Here is a 13,880-nt window from a genome sequence, read left to right on the forward strand (position 1 = left end):
ATTGCGACGCCCGGCGAAAAACTAAAAAAGGGTGCAACACCGGGACTTCCCGGGAGGTCACCCATCCCAGTACTACTCCGGCCCAAGCGCGCTTAACTGCGGAGTTCTGATGGGATCCGGTGCACTAACGCTGGTATGATCGCACCCGTTATGAGCTTGTCGCAGTGTGTACTTAGCAAACCGCGACCCACGTGCGAATCCACCCCGGCCACCCACCCCCGTCGAGGTGCACACCCTCCCTCGCGAAGTGCGCCCCGTTCGCCAAGTGTGAGCCCTGCCCGGGTGCGCGCACCTTGCTAGGGCGTCGGGTGTGCACCCGGCCCGGCCTACGTGCGTGCACCTGGACGGGGCGTCGTGTGCGTGCAGTGTCCCGTCTGCAACGCGGTGCCCACACACCACCTCGGGCGCAACGACCTGCGCTCACATGTGGGCCGAGTGCACCTTGGTGCATGTTCGGGGCGCCTCGGGTGCACGCTCGATCTTGCCCCGGTGCACCAAGGCGCTCGGTTTGCCCCGGGTGCGCACTTGGTGCAAGGTGGGCACCCAAAATAGGGATCAAGCACCAAAACACAAGTTTCGGGATGCAAAATGGGACCCAAGGACCACAAATGCGTTCCAAGACCCATGATGGGTCCACGAGAACAAAAATGTGTTCCGAGACTTAATAAACAAATATTGGGTTTTAGGAGAAGAAACATGCTCTGATGCCCAAAACGAGAATCGACCCCGAAAAGGCCACAGGCCAAAAGTGGGATGCGAGACAAAAAAAAATGGGACCCGAGGACCAAAATTGGGTTCCCAGGTCGAAGACAGGGCAACCGGACAAGAAACGACCTCTAAGGCTCGAAATGAGTCCCGACGACTAAAACTTGACAAGAAGCACCCATCAGGCACCCAACTCGACACCCATGGGATGCCGACCCACCCGGGCTTCCACCTAGCACACCTTGGCACCCACCCACCCTCGCACCCAACCTCGCACCCAACTTAGCACCTTTGAACCCACATTGGCACTCACCCTGACCCTGGCACCTTGGAACCCACATTGGCACTCACCTTGACCCTGGCACCCACCTTTGCACTCACCTTGGGACCCACCCTGGCTCCCACCTCGGCACCCACCCAGACACCCACCTTGGTTCCTTGGCACCCACCTTGGATCCTTGGCACCCACCCCGACACCCACCTTGGCACGCAACTTGGCTACTTGCCACCCACCTTGGCTCCTTGACGCCCACCCCGACAACCACCCCGTGACCTACCCTGGCTAGGGTTGGTGCACACCCACCCTGGTGCCCACCTTGGCACCCACCCCATGACCCACCTTGGCACGCACCTTAGTACCCACCCCGTTACCCACCCTAGGACCCACCCCGTGACCCACCTTGGCCAGGGTGGGTGCCTTGGTGCGCACAACTTGCCTGGGCTGCACACCAGGGCGGGCTCAAGATGGCACCCGCGTTCCGTTTTTTTCACTATCTTTCAAAACGGAAATTTTAAAATCTCGTTTTTTTTTTTTTTTTGCCTTTTCTGGAAATTAGTGAAGGCAGCGCATCAAAGGTGCGCAATGCTGGTGCGAACCCGGGAGCGCTCCGATGTGTGCTCCAAGGTGCGGCGTGCACGAAGTCCGAGCCCGGCTTGCCCCGGGTGCGCACCTCGCGTGCACCTTCGCCGGGGTGAGCACCTTGGCTGGGTTGCGCGCCCTGGTGCGCACCAAGGAGCGCTCTGAAGTGTGCTCCAAGGTGCGGCGTGCACGAAGTCGGAGCTCGGTTTGCCCCGGGTGTGCACCTCGGGTGCGCACCTCGCGTGCACCTTCGCTGCGGTGGGCACCTTGGCTGGGTTGCGCGCCTTGGTGGGCACCATGCAGTGCACGAAGTCGGAGCCCGGTTTGCCCCGGGCGCGCACCTCCGCCAGGGTGGGCACCTTGGTGCGCACAACTTGCCTGGGCTGCGCACCAGGAAGGGCTCAAGATGGCACCCGCGTTCCGTTTTTTTCACTATCTTTCAGAACGGAAATTTTAAAATATCGTTTTTTTTTGCCTTTTCTGGAAATTAGTGAAGGCAGCGCATCAAAGGTGCGCAACGCTAGTGCGAACCTGGGAGCGCTCCGATGTGTGCTCCAAGGTGCGGCGTGCACGAAGTCGGAGCCCGGTTTGCCCCGGGTGCGCCCTGGTGGGCACCATGGTGCGCACCAAGGAGCGCTCCGAAGTGTGCTCCAAGGTGCGGCCTGCACGAAGTCGGAGCCCGGTTTGCCCCGGGCGTGCACCGCGGGTGGGCACCTTGGTGCGCATGCCTTGCCTGGGCTGCGCACCAGGGCGGGCTCAAGATGGCACCCGCGTTCCGTTTTTTTCACTATCTTTCAAAACGGAAATTTTAAAATCTCATTTTTTTTTGCCTTTTCTGGAAATTAGTGAAGGCAGCGCATCAAAGGTGCGCACCTCGCTGCCCACCACGGTGCGCAACGCCGGTGGGCACCCGGGAGTGCTTCGAAGTGTGCTCCAAGGTGCTGCGTGCACGTTGTCGGAGCCCGGTTTGCCCCGGGTGCGCACCTCGCGTGCACCTTCGTCGGGGTGGGCACCTTGGCTGGGTTTGCCCCGGCTGCGCTCCGAAGCGGGGTTATTGGAGCGCCGCCTCTTTTTTTGTCGGAGCGTTTGGTGGGGTTTCTCGCATTGGCTCTTCCCAGGCCCGGTTGCCACCCTGGCGCGCACGAAGTCGGAAGTAGGGTTAATTGCCCGGGTGCGCACCTTTGCCAGGGTGGGCACCTTACCTGGGCTGTGCACCAGGGCGGGCTCAAGATGGCACCCGCGTTCCGTTTTTTTCACTATCTTTCAAAACGGAAATTTTAAAATCTCCTCTTTTTTTTGCCTTTTCTGGAAATTAGTGAAGGCAGCGCATCAAAGGTGCGCACCTCGCTGCCCACCTTGGTGTGCTCTGAGGTGCGCACCCGGGAGCGCTACGAAGTGTGCTCCAAGGTGCGGCGTGCACGTTGTCGGAGCCCGGTTTGCCCCGGGTGCGCACCTCGCCTGCACCTTGGCCGGGGTGGGCACCCTGGCTGGGTTTGCCCAGGGTGCGCTCCGAAGCGGGGTTACTGGAGCGCCCCCTCTTTTTTTGTCAGAGCGTTTGGTGGGGTTTCTCGCATTGGCTCTTCCCAGGCCCGGTTGTTGGGTGCGCTCCCACCCTGGCGCGCGCGAAGTTGGAAGTTGGGTTAATTGCCCGGGCGCGCACCTTCGCCAGGGTGGGCACCTTGGTGCGCACACCTTGGCTGGGCTGCGCACCAGGGCGGGCTCAAGATGGCACCAGCATTCCCTTTTTCTCACTATCTTTCAAAACGGAAATTTTAAAATCTCGTTTTCTTTTGCCTTTTATGGAAATTAGTGAAGGCATCGCATCAAAGGTGCGCACCTCGCTGCCCACCTTGGTGTGCTCCGAGGTGCCCACCACGGTGCGCTCCGAGGTGCCCACCACGGTGCGCAACGCCGGTGCGAACCCGGGAGCGCCCCGATGTGTGCTCCAAGGTGCGGCGTGCACGAAGCCGGACCCCGGTTTGCCCCGGGTGCGCACCTCGCGTGCACCTTGGTGCGCACACCTTGGCTGGGTTGCGCGGCCTGGTGGGCACCATGGTGCGCACCAAGGAGCGCTCCGAAGTGTGCTCCAAGGTGCGGCGTGCACGAAGTCCTAGCCCGGTTTGCCCCGGGTGCGCACCTTCGCCGCGGTGGGCACCATGGCGTGCACGAAGTCGGAGCCCGGTTTGCCCCGGGTGCGCACCTCGCGTGCACCTTCGCCGGGGTGGGCACCTCGGCTGGGTTGCGCGCCCTGGTGCGCACCAAGGAGCGCTCCGAAGTGTGCTCCAAGGTGCGGCGTGCACGAAGTCGGAGCCTGGTTTGCCCCGGGTGCGCACCTTCGCCGCGGTGGGCACCCTGGTGCGCACCATGGCGTGCACGAAGTCGGAGCCCGGTTTGCCCCGGGTGCGCACCTCGCGTGCACCTTCGGCGGGGTTGCGCGCCCTGGTGCGCACCAAGGAGCGCTCCGAAGTGTGCTCCAAGGTGCGGCGTGCACGAAGTCGGAGCCCGGTTTGCCCCGGGTGCGCACCTCGCGTGCACCTTCGGCGGGGTTGCGCGCCCTGGTGGGCACCATGGTGCGCACCAAGGAGCGCTCCGAAGTGTGCTCCAAGGTGCGGCGTGCACGAAGTCGGAGCCCGGTTTGCCCCGGGTGCGCACCTCGCGTGCACCTTCGCCGCGGTGGGCACCATGGCGTGCACGAAGTCGGAGCCCGGTTTGCCCCGGGTGCGCACCTCGCGTGCACCTTCGCCGGGGTGGGCACCTCGGCTGGGTTGCGCGCCCTGGTGCGCACCAAGGAGCGCTCCGAAGTGTGCTCCAAGGTGCGGCGTGCACGAAGTCGGAGCCCGGTTTGCCCCGGGTGCGCACCTCGCGTGCACCTTGGCGCGGTGGGCACCATGGCGTGCACGAAGTCGGAGCCCGGTTTGCCCCGGGTGCGCACCCCGCGTGCACCTTCGCCGGGGTGGGCACCTCGGCTGGGTTGCGCGCCCTGGTGCGCACCAAGGAGCGCTCCGAAGTGTGCTCCAAGGTGCGGCGTGCACGAAGTCGGAGCCCGGTTTGCCCCGGGTGCGCACCTCGCGTGCACCTTCGCCGCGGTGGGCACCTTGGCTGGGTTGGGCACCATTGAGCGCTCCGAAGTGTGCTCCAAGGTGCGCACCATGGCCCTCCAAGGTGCGCAGCATGGCGTGCACGAAGTCGGAGCCCGGTTTGCCCCGGGTGCGCACCTCGCGTGCACCTTCGCCAGGGTGGGCACCTCGGTGCGCACACCTTCTCAATGTTTTCTTGCCTTTTCTGGAAATTGGTGAAGGCAGCGCATCAAAGGTGCGCACCTCGGTGTGCTCCGAGGTGCGAACCCGAGAGCGCTCCGAGGTGCCCACGAAGTCGAAAGTCGGGTTAATTGCATTGTTTTCCCCGGGTGCGCTCCGAGGTGCGCAACATCGGTGCGCACCAAGGAGGGCTCCGAAGTGTGCTCCAAGGTGCGCACGATTCGGAGCTCGGTTTGCCCGGGGTGCGCACACCTTGGCTGGGTTGCGCACCCTTTGTGCGCTCCAAGGTGCGCACGAAGTCGGAGCTCGGTTTGCCCCGGGTGCGCACCTTCGCCAGGGTGCGCACCTTGATGCGCACGCCTTGGCTGGGCTGCGCACCTTGGTGGGCGCCATGGTGCGCACCTTTCGTGCGCTCCAAGGTGCGCACGAAGTCGGAGCTCGGTTTGCCCCGGGTGCGCACCTTGGTGGGCGCCATGGTGCACTCCGAGGTGCCCAAGATTGGTGCGCACCAAGGAGCGCTCCGAAGTGCGCTCCAAGGTGCGCAGGTGCGCGCGAAGTCGAAAGTTGGGTTAATTGTCCGGTTTGCCTCGGGTGCGCACCTTGCGTGCACCTTCGCCAGGGTGGGCGCCTTGGTGCGCACACCTTGGCTGGGCTGCGCACCCGGGCGCGCACACCTTGGCACCCGCGTTTCCTTCATTTTAAATTTTTTTTTTTTACAATCTCTCAAGTGGGAAATTCTATAATCTCAACTTTTTTTGCCTTTTCAGGAAACTTTTGAATGGAGCGCATCATTGGTGCGCTCCGAAGTGTGCTCCAAGGTGCGCACCTCTGGTGTGCTCCAAAGCTCTCTCCAGCTGCGTGCACCTGCCCCGGCCGCGCACCCGGCCCCGCCCAGCTTCGCTCACCTGTCCCGGGCGTCTGGTGCGGAACCTTAGAGTAAGAAACATCACCGTGCACCTTGGCCAACGTGCGCGACTCGACCGAGCGCGCACTGGCCGAGGTGCACACCGATTTCACCTGGGTGCGCGCGCAGCACCTCGGGCGCACCGGGGTGCGCGCACAACGCCCGGGTTGCACCGTGGCCTGTGTGCTCGGGGCACCTCGGGTGCGCGCTCGGTGTCGCCCCCGCGCGCGCGGTAGTGCGGGCAGCGCACCCCGGCCCGGCCCGGCCCCGACGAGAACGCAAACGGGCAAAAGGTTTATTCAAATAGCATTGCGACGCCCGGCGAAAAACTAAGAAAGGGTGCAACACCGGGACTTCCCGGGAGGTCACCCATCCCAGTACTACTCCGGCCCAAGCGCGCTTAACTGCGGAGTTCTGATGGGATCCGGTGCACTAACGCTGGTATGATCGCACCCGTTATGAGCTTGTCGCAGTGTGTACTTAGCAAACCGCGACCCACGTGCGAATCCACCCCGGCCACCCACCCCCGTCGAGGTGCACACCCTCCCTCGCGAAGTGCGCCCCGTTCGCCAAGTGTGAGCCCTGCCCGGGTGCGCGCACCTTGCTAGGGCGTCGGGTGTGCACCCGGCCCGGCCTACGTGCGTGCACCTGGACGGGGCGTCGTGTGCGTGCAGTGTCCCGTCTGCAACGCGGTGCCCACACACCACCTCGGGCGCAACGACCTGCGCTCACATGTGGGCCGAGTGCACCTTGGTGCATGTTCGGGGCGCCTCGGGTGCACGCTCGATCTTGCCCCGGTGCACCAAGGCGCTCGGTTTGCCCCGGGTGCGCACTTGGTGCAAGGTGGGCACCCAAAATAGGGATCAAGCACCAAAACACAAGTTTCGGGATGCAAAATGGGACCCAAGGACCACAAATGCGTTCCAAGACCCATGATGGGTCCACGAGAACAAAAATGTGTTCCGAGACTTAATAAACAAATATTGGGTTTTAGGAGAAGAAACATGCTCTGATGCCCAAAACGAGAATCGACCCCGAAAAGGCCACAGGCCAAAAGTGGGATGCGAGACAAAAAAAAATGGGACCCGAGGACCAAAATTGGGTTCCCAGGTCGAAGACAGGGCAACCGGACAAGAAACGACCTCTAAGGCTCGAAATGAGTCCCGACGACTAAAACTTGACAAGAAGCACCCATCAGGCACCCAACTCGACACCCATGGGATGCCGACCCACCCGGGCTTCCACCTAGCACACCTTGGCACCCACCCACCCTCGCACCCAACCTCGCACCCAACTTAGCACCTTTGAACCCACATTGGCACTCACCCTGACCCTGGCACCTTGGAACCCACATTGGCACTCACCTTGACCCTGGCACCCACCTTTGCACTCACCTTGGGACCCACCCTGGCTCCCACCTCGGCACCCACCCAGACACCCACCTTGGTTCCTTGGCACCCACCTTGGATCCTTGGCACCCACCCCGACACCCACCTTGGCACGCAACTTGGCTACTTGCCACCCACCTTGGCTCCTTGACGCCCACCCCGACAACCACCCCGTGACCTACCCTGGCTAGGGTTGGTGCACACCCACCCTGGTGCCCACCTTGGCACCCACCCCATGACCCACCTTGGCACGCACCTTAGTACCCACCCTGTTACCCACCCTAGGACCCACCCCGTGACCCACCTTGGCCAGGGTGGGTGCACCCACCCTGGTGCCCACCTTGGCACCCACCCATCCTAGCACCCAGCCTGTGACCGGGCTTGGAACCCAACCTTGCACCCGTCTTGGCCAGTGTGGGTGCGCACCCATCCTGGCACCCACGTTGTGACACACCCTTTAACCCACGCACCCTAGCAGCCACGTTGGCACCCACCTTGGAACACAACCTAGCAACTTGGCACCCACCCCGTGACCCACCTTGGCATCCACCATAGCAGTCGCCCACTTGGCACCCACCTTGGAACCCAAGTTGGCACCCACCTCGGCACCCACCTTGACACTTGTGGACCCACCTTGCCACTCACCCTAGCATCGACCCATCCTAGCACCCATTCTGGCACCTTTGCACCCTAGCACTCACCCATCCTAGCACCTAACCTGTGACCCACCTTGACACTCACCCTCGCACCCACCTTGGAACCCAACCTAGCACCCACCCACCCTGACACCAACCCTAGCACCTACCCACCCTTGCACCCACCCTGTGACCCATCTTGGCACCCACCCATCCTACCACTCAACCTATCACCCACCTTCTCACCCACCTTGGCATCCACCTTAGCACCCACCCACACTGGCACCTTGGCACCCACCTCGGGCAAGGTGGGTGCACACCCACCCTGACACCCAATTTAGAACCAACCGAGCATGTTACCCACCTTGGCACCCACATTGCAGCCCACCCTAGTACCCACCCTATGACCCACATTGGCATCCACACCCTAGCACCCAGGCACCTCGACACCCGCCTTGACACGCACCCTAGCACTAAACCTGTGACCCACCTTGGAACTCACCCTAGAACCCACCCACCCTGTGAACCACCTTGGCATCCACCTTAGCACCCACCCACCTTGGCACCCACTCTAGCACTCACCCATCCTAACACCCAACTTGTTACCCACCTTGGCACCCGCCCTCGCGTCCACCTTGAAACCCACCCTAGCACCCACCCACGCAGGAGCCCACCTTGGCACCCAACCTAACACCCACGCATCCTGGCACCCAACTTGTGACCCACCTTGGAACCCACCCTAGTACCCACCTTTGAACCCACTATATCACCAACCCACCTTGGCACCCACCCTATGACCCTCTTTGGAATCCACCCTAGCACGCACCCACCCTGGCACCCACCATGGAGCGCACCCTAGCACCCACCCACCTCGGCACGCACCTCAACACCCACCTTGGTGTGCGCACTGCGCCAACCTCTCAAAGACCCTATGTGGTGCGCTCCAAAGTGTACACCTTTGGTGCGCTCCAAGGTGCGCACCTTTGGTGCACACCGAGGTGCACACCAAAGTGTGCACCGAGGTGAGCACCAAAGTGCACTCCAAGGTGCACACCAAGGCGTGCACCTTTGGTGCGGTCAATGCAAACGAATTCGGAAGTTGGGGTCGATGTCCTAATCGCTGCTGCAGACTACACGTATGAGAATCGGACAAATAGCTTTATATAGGGGAGGTGTTGCGTTTGATGGGTCGACTCCCCTGGTTGTGTGCACTGCACCAACTTCAAAGACCCTGTCTTGTTTAAGAAGTCAAAAGTTGGGGTGGATGTCCTAATCATTGCTGCAGTCTACGCATGTATGAGAATCAGACAAATAGCTTATATAGGGGAGGTGTTGCATTCGGTGGGTTGACTCCCCTGGTTGTGCGCACTGCGCCAACCTCAAAGACCCCGCATAGCAGAAGAAGTCGGAAGTCGGATTTTGGTGAGCACCAAGGCGTGCACCTTTGGTGCGGTCAACGCAGACGAATTCAGAAGTTGGGGTGGATGTCCTAATCGTTGTTGCAGGCTACACATGTATGAGAATCAGACAAATAGCTTATATAGGGGAGGTGTTGGGTTTGATGGGTCAACTCCCTTGGTTGTGCGCATTACGCCAACCTCAAAGACCTTGTTTTCGTTAAGAAGTCAAAAGTTGGGGTCAATGTCCTAATGGCTCCTGTAGGCTACACATGTATGAGAATCGGACAAATAGCTTATATAGGGGAGGTGTTGGGTTTGATGGGTCGACTCCCCTGGTTGTGCGCATTACGTCAACCTCAAAGACCTTGTTTTCGTTAAGAAGTCAAAAGTTGGGGTCGATGTCCTAATTGCTCCTGTAGACTACACATGTATGAGAATCAGACAAATAGCTTATATAGGGGAGGTGTTGGGTTTGATGGGTTGACTCCCCTAGTTGTTCGCATTACACCAACCTCAAAGACCTTGTTTTCGTTTAGAAGCCGAAAGTTGGGGTCGATGTCCTAATTGCTCCTGCAGGCTACGCATGTATGAGAATCAGACAAATAGCTTATATAGGGGAGGTGTTGGGTTTGATGGGTCGACTCCCCTGGTTGTGCGCATTGCGCCAACCTCAAAGACCCTGCATTGCGGATGAAGTCGAAAGTCAGAGTTTGGTGTGCTACAAGGTGTGGTCGAAGGTGCTCACCTAGGTGTGCACCTTTGGAGCGCAGGAAAAGTGCCCTCCAAAAGTGCGCACCTTTGGAGTGCACAAAAGTGCCCTCCAAAAGTGCGCACCTTTGGAGCGCACAAAAGTGCCCTCCAAAAAGTGCCCTCCAAAAGTGCGCACCTTTGGAGCGCACAAAAGTGCCCTCCAAAAAGTGCCCTCCAAAAGTGCGCACCTTTGGAGTGCAGAAAAGTGCCCTCCAAAAAGTGCCCTCCAAAAGTGTGCACCTTTGGAGTGCACAAAAGTGCCCTCCAAAAGTGCGCACCTTTGGAGCGCAGAAAAGTGCCCTCCAAAAAGTGCCCTCCAAAAGTGCGCACCTTTGGAGCGCAGAAAAGTGCCCTCCAAAAAGTGCCCTCCAAAAGTGCGCACCTTTGGAGCGCAGAAAAGTGCCCTCCAAAAAGTGCCCTCCAAAAGTGCGCACCTTTGGAGCGCAGAAAAGTGCCCTCCAAAAAGTGCCCTCCAAAAGTGCGCACCTTTGGAGCGCACAAAAGTGCCCTCCAAAAAGTGCCCTCCAAAAGTGCGCACCTTTGGAGCGCACAAAAGTGCCCTCCAAAAGTGCGCACCTTTGGAGCGCACAAAAGTGCCCTCCAAAAGTGCGCACTTTTGGTGCGCACCAAGGCGCTGGTTCGGTCGTTGCAGGCGAGTTCGGAAGTTGGGGTCGATGTCCTGAGCGGAGGTGCAAACTACACAGGTGTCGGAATCGGACAAATAGCTTATATAGGGGAGGTGTATGCTTCGATGGGTCGACTCCCCAGGTTGAGCGCACCGCGCCAACCTCAAAGACCCTACGGTATGGATGAAGTCGGAAGTTGGGTCCGATGACCGATTCGATTAGTAGGTATGCTCATGAGGTCGGAATTTGGGTCCGATGACCTGCCATGTGCAGGAAGGCGAATGTTGGCACTGTGCGTTGCAAGGTGCACACCAAGGTGCTGGTGCGGTCTTTTTAGTCGAGTTCGGAAGTTGGGGTCGATGTCCTGATCGGAGGTGCAAGCTACACAGGTGTGGGAATCGGACAAATAGCTTATATAGGGGAGGTGTATGCTTCGTTGGGTCGACTCCCCGGGTTGAGCGCACCGCGCCAACCTCAAAGACCCTACGGTATGGATGAAGTCGGAAGTTGGGTCCGATGACCGATTCGATATGTAGGCATACTCGCGAGGTCGGAATTTGGGTCCGATGACCTGCCATGTGCAGGAAGGCGAATGTTGGCACTGTGCGTTGCAAGGTGCGCACCAAGGCGCTGGTTCGGTCGTTGCAGGCGAGTTCGGAAGTTGGGGTCGATGTCCTGATCGGAGGTGCAAACTACACAGGTGTGGGAATCGGACAAATAGCTTATATAGGGGAGGTGTATGCTTCGTTGGGTCGACTCCCCGGGTTGAGCGCACCGCGCCAACCTCAAAGACCCTACGGTATGGATGAAGTCGGAAGTTGTGTCCGATGACCGATTCGATATGTAGGCATACTCGCGAGGTCGGAATTTGGGTCCGATGACCTGCCATGTGCAGGAAGGCGAATGTTGGGACTGTGCGTCGCAAGGTGCGCACCAAGGCGCTGGTGCCGTCGTTGCAGTCGAGTTCGGAAGTTGGGGTCGATGTCCTGGTCAGAGGTGCAAACTACACAGGTGTGGGAATCGGACAAATAGCTTATATAGGGGAGGTGTATGCTTCGATGGGTCGACTCCCCGGGTTGAGCGCACCGCGCCAACCTCAAAGACCCTACAGTATGGATGAAGTCGGAAGTTGGGTCCGATGACCGATTCGATACGTAGGCATATTGGCGAGGTCTGAATTTGTGTCCGATGACCTGCCATGCGCAGGAAGGCGGAATTTGGGTCCGATGACCGAGTTGATGGCGTGCCATGCGCAGAAAGGCGGAATTTGGGTCCGATGACCGAGTTGATGTTGATGGCCCGCCATGCACAGGAAGGCGGAATTTGGGTCCGATGACCGATTTGAAGGCGTGCCATGCGCAGAAAGGCGGAGTTTGGGTCCGATGACCGAGTTGATATTGATGGCCCGCCATGCGCAGGAAGGCGGAATTTGGGTCCGATGACCTGACATACGCATGGAGTCCGACTCGGGGGCCGATGTTCGATTCGATGACTTGCATTGTGGGTAAAGTCGGAAGTTGTGGTCTTTGACCCGATTCGATGACCAGACTTCGGCTGCTTGAGAATCGGACAAATAACTTATATAGGGGAGGTAGTGTTCTCGAGCATCCTCCCCCCGTGCCCGTTTATGTCGATTGATGCTGGTGCTCGACTGGTTGGAGCGCTCGGATGCAAAAATCTTGCACCAGGATTTATCGATTGTGATGGACACGGCAAGTCTCCTGATTGCTATGCAGGAGCTCATCGTGAATCTCTATGCGGCCTTGGTATGGACTCGACCTGCGGAATGGTTCGGCAATGGTAGTCGCTCCAACACGTCCTTGCAATGGCCACAGAGGTGATTCGACTAGAGCTCCAGTCTAGCTTTTGGGTTGCTTGGCGGACTGGTATAGCCGCGATCGAGTTCCGGCCATGAACGTTTTAGATAGCTCTTGGGCTTTCTGGGACGGAAGTCGGAAGTTTGGGCTGTTGTCCGATTTGATGACCATTCTTCGGATGTGTGAGAATCGGACAAATAACTTATATAGGGGACTGTGTTGTCTCACGCAGCCCCCTCCGTGCCCCTCTATCTCGACCGATGTTGGTGCTTGAAAGGGTTGGGATCGCTCGGATTTATAAACGTGCACCACCATTTGTCGAGTGTGAGGGACGCGGCAGGTCTCCTAAATGCTATACGGGCGCTCTCTGAGAATCTCTATCCGGCCTCGACACAGACTAGTCTTGCTGAATGGTTTGGCACTGGTAGTCGATCCAACACGTCGTTGTTGTGGCCGCCTAGGCGATTCGATTCGAGCCCCCGTCTAGCTTTTGGGTTGCTTGGCGGATTTTGCCCTATCCGCAAGTGAGCTCGGTCCCTAAACGTTCGAGAAACCCGATTGCTATGCGCCGACTCTCTTTCTTGCGAGCCTCCATCTAGCTTTTGGGTCTCTACGGAACGGAAGTCGGAATCTGGGACCGTTGTTTGATTCGACGAGGCAGACTACGGTTGTGCGAGAATCGGACAAATAACTTATATAGGGGAGGTGTTGACTGGAGCATTCTCCCCCGTGCCCCTCTAACTCGACCAATGCTGGCGCTCGAACGGTGGTAGCGCTCGGATTTTCGTTGAGCGCCAGCATTGGTCGATTTAGAGGGGCATGCGAGATTCCCGAATGCTATGCGAGGGCTCTAACGGAAATGTCTATTGGTTTCGGTATGGATGCAATTGCGAGTGGTTCGGCAAAGGTAGTCGTTCCGATGCGTCCATGTCGTGGCCAAATCGATAATTCGATTTGAGCCCTCGTATAGCATTTGGGTCTCTCGATGTGATTCCGCATTCCAGTCCCTTTGGGCACTGCTTGAGCCGCATCCCAGGGGGTTCCCTTCCCAATAATCTGCCTCGCAACCCGATTGCTATGCGGTGAGGCTCCTCGGCCGCCTCGGAACTATCTGTGTATCAGACGCATCGCGGGATAAGGGGTTGGCAACGGTAGTCGCCCCAAGCGCGTCCGATGCTTGGACCATTCCGAGGCGGCCCTGAAGCCTCTTCCGTCTAGCCGTTGGGTCCTTCTCGCCGCATCCCTTGCCTCGCACCCCGATTGCTATGCGGTGAGGCTCCTCGGCCGCCTTGGAACTATCTGTGTATCAGACGCATCGCGGGATAAGGGGTTGTCACTGGTAGTCGCCCCAAGCGCGTCCGATGCTTGGACCATTCCGAGGCGGCCCTGAAGCCTCTTCCGTCTAGCCGTTGGGTCCTTCTCGCCGCATCCCTCGACTCGCACCCCGATTGCTATGCGGTGAGGCTCCTCGGCCGCCTTGGAACTATCTGTGTATCGGACGCGTCGCGGGATAAGGGGTTGTCACTGGTAGTCGCCCCA

At 59.4% G+C, this 13,880-nt stretch overlaps 2 non-coding genes across 2 annotated transcripts; both read right to left on the reverse strand.

Moving 5' to 3' along the window:
* Window positions 1-28: 28 nt before the first annotated feature.
* LOC131866730 (5S ribosomal RNA) lies at window positions 29-147 on the reverse strand. Its single transcript, XR_009365330.1, has one exon. It is a non-coding gene; the product is annotated as a 5S ribosomal RNA (ribosomal RNA).
* A 5,914-nt stretch (window positions 148-6,061) lies between these two features.
* LOC131866731 (5S ribosomal RNA) lies at window positions 6,062-6,180 on the reverse strand. Its single transcript, XR_009365331.1, has one exon. It is a non-coding gene; the product is annotated as a 5S ribosomal RNA (ribosomal RNA).
* Between the last annotated feature and the right edge of the window lie 7,700 nt (window positions 6,181-13,880).

The sequence above is a fragment of the Cryptomeria japonica genome, unplaced genomic scaffold (assembly GCF_030272615.1).
Source record: "Cryptomeria japonica unplaced genomic scaffold, Sugi_1.0 HiC_scaffold_153, whole genome shotgun sequence".
Taxonomy (NCBI): Eukaryota; Viridiplantae; Streptophyta; class Pinopsida; order Cupressales; family Cupressaceae; genus Cryptomeria; species Cryptomeria japonica.